The sequence below is a fragment of the Lipotes vexillifer genome, unplaced genomic scaffold (assembly GCF_000442215.2).
Source record: "Lipotes vexillifer unplaced genomic scaffold, Lipotes_vexillifer_v1.1 scaffold718, whole genome shotgun sequence".
Lineage (NCBI taxonomy): Eukaryota > Metazoa > Chordata > Mammalia > Artiodactyla > Lipotidae > Lipotes > Lipotes vexillifer.
This window is the reverse complement of record NW_006770175.1, coordinates 427,026-436,449: the sequence shown is the minus strand read 5'-3', so window position 1 is coordinate 436,449 and position 9,424 is coordinate 427,026. Positions and strand designations below refer to the sequence as shown.

The following is a 9,424-nucleotide window of genomic DNA, read 5'->3' as shown; positions in this document are numbered from 1 at the left end:
GGGAAAGAGCAGTTAAACAGAGGCTGCATTTTTTTGAGACTACAAAAATAGTTAAAAATTACTATGTTTAAAAGGATACATTTTTTTTGTTGCTGTTAATTATCATTTGATGTCTTTTCTCACAGCTTTGATGTTGCAGCTTTTGTTACATTTGTCTTTAACATTGTGTTCTCACCTGTCATGCCGATTTTCTGACTCAGAATCTTCCTGGCTTAAGTCAAATCGAATGATCGTTGGTTTTGTATGGGTAACACTGTCTCCACTGCCTTCCTCCCTGTTTCAAGTGATTTATGTTAAATATTAATCTCCTTCATCTATCTATCTATCTCATCTATATATTTATATATAATCATTTTAATGTAATTATGCTTTAAATTACTCTCAGTATAACACACCTTGGTTTTTATTATGAAGGCCACATGGTTGCATTAATATGTATTTCCTGCACCCCCAATTATTAAACATTATTTTCTAAAAAAGATTTTCTTGAGCTTTAGAAGTATGTAATTTGTTAGCTGGGAGCAATCTTACAGATTTATGAGGCCAATCCTTTATCTTGAGAAAACTAAGGACGAAAGAACTTGCTTAAAGTTACAGAGCTTCTTAGTGGAGATATTTACCTACCTGAAATCTTCCAGTTGCACAAAATATGATTTAATGTGCAGAATGTAAACAAGGAAAGCTTAACTAAGAATTGTGTCTTTTTCCCTCCTTACTTTCCCTCATTTATTTTTTCTCTGTAATTGCTCATGTGGGCAAATGCAACAGTATAATATTCTGAGGTTTTATAAATTTTTATACTGATAGAGGATTCACAGTAAGCTAGATTTCCTGGCTTAATGAGTAAACTAGAAAACACTGAATGTTGGAGGGTCATAAGGCAGTCATTTTGAAACCGTGTTGGTTGAATGTATAAGGTTTGTCAGCAAAGCACACACCAGCTGAACCTATTAAATCCATTTTTCCTTTTCTGCAAAATGAATGAGATTTCAATATATTTGTCTTTCTAAAGAGAAAAGATAGGTGCACTTTATAAGGAATTTTAGGGACTTCCCTGGCAGTCCAGTGGTTAAGACTCAGCACTTCCGATGCAGGGGGTGCGGGTTCAGTCCCCGATCGGGGAACTACAATCCCACATGTCACGTGGCACGACCAAAAGAAAAAAGAAAAGAAAAGTTATAAGGAATGGTAGAATTAATTGACTATGCAAATAAGAATTAAATTTTTATTATCTGCCGCATTCAGTTTTCTGTGAAAAAATATGAGGGATTTATATTCACACATTCTTGTTTTGTGTTGCATTTTTTAATGCAGTCATCAGTTTCAAGAAGAGAGTAATCATCCCTGTAGAAATGATTTTTTTTTTTTTGTATTAGTCATATCAATTGTGGAGGCTTCTAGTGAAATTGCATTAAGTTGCATTTACATGATGAGAAAGATTGTGTGGCTGTAGAGAACATTTTGGTCTCTATACTCCAGCCTCAGCATAAACTTGCTAGCCTTATTTTTGCTGCTTTCCTAGGGTCTGGCTCTGCTGAACATTGTTCATGCTTTAGTCTGTATTCTGACTGATGGTTTCTGTTCTTTGCCCCAGTTCTTGTATATAATAATTCTATTCATACTTGGCAAGCTAACTCAAGACAGGTTCTACTATTTGAATGAAGGCTTCCCAATAATGAATATTATAATAATGGTTACTATTTACTGAGCACTTAAGATGTGCCAGGCCCATGCTAAATAATTTACATATGAACACACAGCACTTATTTCCTGACAGTCCTATTGCATAGGTTCAGGCTGGCTGGATAATATGTCTGAGGTCACATGGCTTGTAAGAGGCACTGATGGGATTCTAAACCCTAGGTTCTCTGACTTGAATGCCCGCACTCATAACTATGTTTGTAATTCCCCAGCCTCTGAACGCCTCAGCTTGAAAAATAAGTGCTTTGGTTAAGTTGTTGAATGCCAAATATGTGTTAAGCTCTTTATGTAGCGTCTCTCATATAGTCCTCTCAGTAGCTCTGAAATAATTGCCCCTATTCTGTGACTCATAGAGATTAAGCCTCCTCAGTTCATGTGGCCAGCAAATAGCAGAGCCAAAATTTGAAGCCAACTCCATAGCCCCTGCTCTTTCAAATGTAGTGATCTTTTCTCCTTCTGATCTCCCATACCACTTCTTACACTTTTTATGGTAGCTGCTGAGTTCAGGTCCTGCGTAGCAGTATAGAAGTCTTGTACCACTAATTAAACTGGGTTTATGGTAAAAAATTTCTTGATAGCACACTTGCAAAAAGCATTTAAGTCTACTACTAAACCATAATCTTAGGGGAGGGTGTTGGGGATCATGTCTTGCTTACTTTTGTATGTCCAGTAAAGCTCAGGATAGTGCATGTTACACATACTGGCTATCTAAAACAAAACAAAGCAAAACACCACAAACACAGAACAACAACAACAAAACACTAGTTGAACAAATAAATAATCAAAATTAAACTTAATACAGTCGTTTTTAGTAGTATAGCAAATGGCCCTCTCCCCTAAGAGTTTTTTTGCTTTCTTGTTTACTTTCTTTCTATCATTTTAAAAGATGTGTCTCTGAAACACCTACAGCCATGAAAGCAGCCAGGAACAAAGTGCCATGATTGATTCACTAAAAAGAAAAAATTAGAGGGCTCCAGTTGAAATGTGTAGATGACAGATTAGAATAAGAAAGCGTAGTTCCACAGGCTAGAAAGCCCAGAGATAAACCCACACACATGTGGTCACCTTATCTTTGACAAAGGAGGCAAGAATATACAATGGAGAAAAGACAGCCTCTTCAGTAAGTGGTGCTGGGGAAACTGGACTGCTACATGTAAAAGAATGAAATTAGAACACTTCCTAACACCATACAGAAAAATAAACCCCAAATGGATTAAAGACCTAAATGTAAGGCCAGACATTATAAAACTCTTAGAGGAAAACATAGGCAGAACACTCTATGACATAAATCATAGCAAAATACTTTTTGACCCACCTCCTAGAGAAATGGAAATAAAAACAAAAATAAACAAATGGGACATAATGAAACTTAAAAACTTTTGCACAGCAAAGGAAACCATAAACAAAACGAAAAGACAACCCTCAGAATATGAGAAGATATTTGCAAATGAAGCAACTGACAAAAGATTAATCTCCAAAATTTACAAGCAGCCCATGAGTTCAGTATCCAAAAAACAAACAATCCAAAAATGGGCCCCAAAATAGAACTACTGTCTGACCCAGCAATCCCACTACTGGGCATATACCCTGAGAAAACCATAATTCAAAAAGAGACATGTAAAACAATGTTCATTGCAGAACTATTTACAATAGCCAGGACATGGAAGCAACCTAAGTGTCCATCAACCGTATCCAATGACAGATGAATGGATAAAGAATATGTGGCACATATATACAATGGAATATTACTCAGCCATAAAAAATGCAATTGAGTTATTTGTAGTGAGGTGGATGGACCTAGAGTCTGTCATACAGAATGAAGTATGTCAGAAAGAGGAAAACAAATACAGTATGCTAACACATATATATGGAATCTAAAGGGGAAAAAAAGCTTCTGAAGAACCTAGGGGCAGGACAGGAATAAAGACGCAGACTTAGAGAATAGACTTGAGGACCCAGGGAGGGGGATGGGTAGCTGGGATGGTAAGCTGGGACGAAGTGAGAGAGTGGCATGGACTTATATATATTACCAAATGTAAAATAGATACATTGATTATCTAAATTGAGTTATTTGTACTGAGGTGGATGGACCTAGAGTCTGTCATACAGAGTGAAGTAAGTCAGAAAGAGAAAAACAAATACCGTATGCTAATGCATATATATGGAATCTAGAAAAATGGTACTGATGAACTTAGTGGCAGGGCAGGAATAACCACGCAGATGTAGAGAATGGACTTGAGAACAAGGGGAGGAAGAGGCTGGGATATAGTAAGAGGGTAACATTGACATACGTACACTACCAAATGTAAAATAGATAGCTAGTGGAAAGCTGCTGCATAGCACAGGGAGATCAGCTCAGTGCTTTGTGACGACCTAGAGGGGTGGGATAAGAACAGTGGGAGGGAGGCTCAAGGTGGGGGGGTATGGGGATATATGTATGCATATAGCTGATTCACTTTGTTGTACAGCAGAAACTAACACAACATTGTAAAGCAATTATATTCCAATAAAGATGTATTTAAATAAACAAAAACAAAAACGTGGTTCCAGACAGCAGGAGCAGTAGCAACTGAATACTTCAGCAGTGGTCAGAAATTATTGAAGGCAAGGGGACAGCCGCTCCCAGTCAGTCTGACTGTTCAGCAGATGGAGAGCTCCAGGGACATGTGCCTGAAGGTTTCCACCTTCTCCTTGGGGGAGGGAAGGCTCTGGGAACCCACATATTGTAATCCTTAAGGGCCCAGGTATCTTATTTTTGTCTGGTGGGGCCAACATCTAGCTGCATCTATCTTTTTTACTCCAGAAGGTGTTAGCCCGCCTCTCAGGAAGTTATCTCCTAGGTTGTGGTTTAGCAATAGAGAGATGGAAGGCACTTCTTTCCATGTGGCCTAGTAGTGTTGGTCCTGTGTCACTCAGTGCTTTGTTTTTCACCATCTGAACATCCCACTTCCTGCAGGGTGATATTTCTGCAAACATAGAAATAACTGTAGGTTGTCCATGAAGAATCAGGTTTGATTTTCTTTTTAAGGAAGCAGGGGAATTTGTAATGTATTTTGTTTCAGATACATTATTCAATACCAATATAGGGTGTTATATAAAATTCTTATCTAAACTCAACCTATTTCCTAAAAATTCCTGAAGAGACCTTTTACTGAGTTGTGTTTTGAAAATATGATGCCCTAAATGACCACTCCCCTGCCCTTTTAATTCAGTGTCTAGTCTTTCTGTGGAAGCCTTAACAAACTGCATGTGTTAGAAAAGGGAAGGAAGCTTTGTTTAAGATTAAGTTATTAATGTCTTGGGGCTTTACTTTAACAGAACTGTCACCTCCTGAGATTTAGATATATGCTTCTTTCTAAAATAAAAAGTAAAGAATTGTTATTTTGTTTTTTTTTTTTAAAGACTCAGCCATATCTCAGCCCTGGTTCTGGCTGAGATGCCTGCAGAGTAGGACAAGGGCATGATAAGGCCAAGATAATGTGTTCTGGGGTAGGGCAGAAGGACCTATGCCAGAGAAGCTTATGAGACTATCAGCAGGACTTTTTTTTGGAGAAGAAAGTTACAGAGTGACTTCCAAGTTTCTATTTTGGTGGCTAAGTAGAAGGTGGCATCACTGAGTGGTGAAGGAAGTACCAGAGAAAGACAAGGTCAGTTTAGACATGTGCCGTTTGAAATACATGTGATCAGTTGGAGAAGTCAGCACCTAAGGCATGTATTTATTTGTAACAGGACTAATATCAGAATTTTTAAGTTTCTTCCTTGCCATTCTCAGGTTTATTATGCTGTACCAATTTGCCTTTCCCTAGAACAATATTTTAGTGCTGTTTTCCGCACTTAAAATACATTTGAATCTAGAAAAAAACTTATGTCTGTTCCTGTCATGTAAGAAATTGATGGGTCCTTTTATTCTAGTTATTGCCACAATCTTAATAATTTCTTTCTTCATTCTTCCCCATTTTCATGTTACTAAGGAATTGTCAGTGCATACTAGCCTATTACGACATTTAAAATATTTTATATAGAGGAAAGTTTTTTTAAAAGTTTGTTTTCTTTCTCAAGTAAGTCAGTTTACAGCCTCTGTTTTGAGGAGCTGAGAGAGAACAGCCTGAAGTGGGGTAAGGTGTAAATTAGGTTGTCTCTTAAGTGTTGTTTTTTTTTAAAACACATATTGTTTCCTATCAGTTTCATTTTACTGGGCAGGAAACTGAAGCCAGGTTATCTCAGGGTCACATAGCTGAGTCCTGAGCAGTCTTCTACTCTTAGGACATCAGACCCTGAGAGAGAAGTGATTGGGATCTAATTGTTGAAGTAGTTAGGTTATATTCAGGAACATTTCTCCTGGAAGGGAGATAGAATATAAAAAACAAACCAAAAAATGCATTCTAGAAACCCATGAGACATGACAGACTTCCCACTAGAATTTGAGTTATTTTGAGAGTATGCTGGTATGGGATAATGAATTTGTTAGTTTTGCCTAATAAATTTTGAGAAGGTAAGGAACATTCAGATTTGGAATTTGCCCCCAAGCAAATGAGGTTTTAGATAGTTTTAGGCATTTCTAAGAAGCAGACAAACAAATAGCAATTAAGTTGTTTTGGTTAGCTTTCTGGACATACATCCTTTGAATAGGGTTGGCTTTATAGGTAGAGTGGTTGGAGGAAGCACAGGGAGACTTCTCATAACTATTTATGTGGGCCGTTTGAATGCTTTGCTGCTGAAATATACCTACCTCTGTGAGGTGATGAGCTTTATTGTTTCAATAGCTGGAAGAGTGATAAGACCCAGAAGAGGGACTGTCACTGCAAGGACATGATAGAAATGACAGGACAGACTCAGGAGCTAGCCCTGCTTCTTAGGACATTACTGTCCTTGCTTTAGGAGGGAAAAAAGCTTCAATACAGGCTCATTGAAGTCATAGCACTGATCAGAGGGTTGATCTGACAGCAAAGATAAATAACGTATCTAACTACTTTGAAAATAGTAAGAATTCTTCCAGTGTTGAATGTTCTTGTTATCTTCGAGCAAGGAGACACAAAACCAGTAAGTTGAGTTGGTTTGACATAATTGGATCAAAGATGTTTTGATATTTAGAAATGTTTTGATGTTTATACATTTAGGCTGCTATAAGGTATTTAGAGAATATTTTCTATTTTTGCACAAAAAAGTTATACTCCACTTATAATTATTATAAAATATTGGCTATATCCCCTGTGCTGCACAGATGACACTTAGAAATATAGAATAACTGAATTGCAGAGTTTTCAAACTAGAAGGGACCTCAGAAATTATCCTAGTCCAGTGGTTTTCAAACTTGATTTTAGCAGCTTTTTCCTTCAAAAATGAAACCTTATGTGGAACCTTAACTTTTAAAATAGATAAGAATGATAAGTGGGTTCTTCTGGCCCTTTAAATCTTGATTGTTTGGGGTAAAAGCTCTTTGTTGCCCGCAGAATCCCTAAGCACCTCAAGTGGCACAGTTTGAAAACCACTGATCTAGTCCAACCCTTTCATTTTACAGATGAGCAAACTGAGGTCCAGAGAGGTTAAGTGACTTGCCCAAGGTCACACAGCTAGTCGTGGAAGAGCCAGGACTAAATCTCAGGTCTCTTGATTCCCAGTCCAGTGCTCTTTCCACTACACCACACTGCCAGTAAGGTAGGTGCTGTGTTGACATTATATTCATAGCTACTAATAGTCTTCAGTATTTTCCAACTGATTTATGCTGGAAATGTTTATGCATTGAATGTTGAAGTGTATTATTCAGAAATGTGTAGGATATGGAAATACAGATTAGAATCACATAAATATGCTTTTAGAAGATATATATCTAGAATGTTTCCATTCACTTTTAAAATTATTTTGAAGCAGTGCATTGTAACGTTTGAGACATTTTAGTCTGGTCAGTGATCAATATGTACGGAGTCAGAATATTTTACTGTAGACACTTTGACAGGAGCAGCATTGAGACTTCTGTTTGACACTCCCATGGGGGACCATGCCCTGCTGGCATTTCCAGTGTTGGACAGTCACCTGGCTCCAGAACATCTTTCACCAGCATGTATTGGGCATATATTCCTTTCCCCTTGAACTCTGCAGTTTCCCTCAGTTCTTAGTGTGCCTGTACCGTCTATCTCTAACTCCTCTGTCCTTTATAATCTGATGTGTGCAAATTGTCACTGGGGTTCTACCCTAGAGGGACATAAAGGGCGATTCATTGTAGAATCCTCTAGCCCCTAAATGATCTCTGTTGTCAAGTCAGTTTCCATTCAAATCCCTCCAGTTTTATCAGACAAAGACTATCCCTGGGAAAGTGGGAAAAGTGTCTAAAGTATATAAACCTAACCAACCTATAATCAAAAAAAAGGTGTGCAGATGGAAATTCCCTGGCATTCCAGTGGTTAGGCACTGCCATGGCCTGTGTTCAGTCCCTGGTCGGGGAACTAAGATCCCACAAGCCGCATGGCAAGGCCAAAAAAATAAAAAAGGCACTCAGAAATCTGTAGCTACTGTGATTTGGTAGAATTCTTATGGGGAAATTTCCCAGGGGAAATAGATGCTGCCACTGGTCTAAGGATAGAGAGCTGGTCTTGTGAGGAGAGCCAGCTACTAGGTAAAAAATTAGTTTGGGAGCTGTGCTTGCAGAGGTGATGCATTCCTATCTTACAGACTACACTGAGTTCATCTCTTAGAGATACGTTCAGTCAAAATATTTCTTTAACCCTACTTCTGTTTGAGAATCTAGGAGCAGTTATCAGGTCTCATTTATAGAATGCGTTCCTTCTGAAATACAAGTACAGTTTTGTGTATCACATGATGAAATGCAGTCAGGGTGTGCCTGCCCTGCCCTAAGATCTCATGACTTCAGACAGGTCACTTGTGCTCTCTGGGAATGTGTTTCCTCAACTTCAAAAGAAAGGCATTCGCCCCAATCTTTCTTCTAATCCCAGCTAGCTCTGTATGACTGCTGATTGATTATCTTGGTAGCCCAAGGTAATGTCAGTCCCAGACATTACATTGTTTTATTGCATTAATTAAGTTAATTAATTCAGTTTGATCAGTGCTTTCTAATAGAACTTACTGACATCATGGAAATGATCTGTATCTGTGCTGTCCAGTACCGTAGCCACTAGCCACAGGTGGCGATTACACTTGCAATGTGGCTATTGCTACTGAAGAACTGGATTTTAAACTTTAATGTTAATTCACTTTTTTTTAATAAATTTATTTATTCATTTATTTAATTTTTGGCTGCATTGGGTCTTTGTTGCTGTGTGCGGACTTTCTCTAGTTGAGGCGAGCGGGGGCTACTCTTCGTTGCAGTGTGTGGGCTTCTCATTGCAGTGGCTTCTCTTGTTGCAGAGCATGGGCTCTAGGTGCACGGGCTTCAGTAGTTGTGGCACGTGGGCTCAGTACTTGTGGCTCGCGGGCTCTAGAGCACAGGCTCAGGAGCTGTGGTGCACGGGCTTAGTTGCTCCGCGGCATGTGGGATCTTCCTGGACCAGGGCTCGAACCTGTGTCCCCTGCATTGGCAGGCAGATTCTTAACCACTGTGCCACCAGGGAAGCCCTGTTAATTCACTTTTAATTTAAGCAGCCACATGTGGCTACTGTATTGAACAACACAGCTCATAAATGTCCTCTGACACGGAAGTCAGACACAGCTTGGATCAGTGCAATAGGTATACCTGAAGAATTCACCAGAAGAGTGACGCTGTTGTACCTTG

The 9,424-nt window shown here is 38.7% G+C and overlaps 1 protein-coding gene across 1 annotated transcript in view; it reads left to right on the top strand.

Annotated features, from left to right (window-relative positions):
- The window catches only part of LOC103077217 (protein CBFA2T1-like), a 127,657-nt gene that overhangs the window by 88,444 nt on the left and 29,789 nt on the right, over positions 1 to 9,424 (top strand).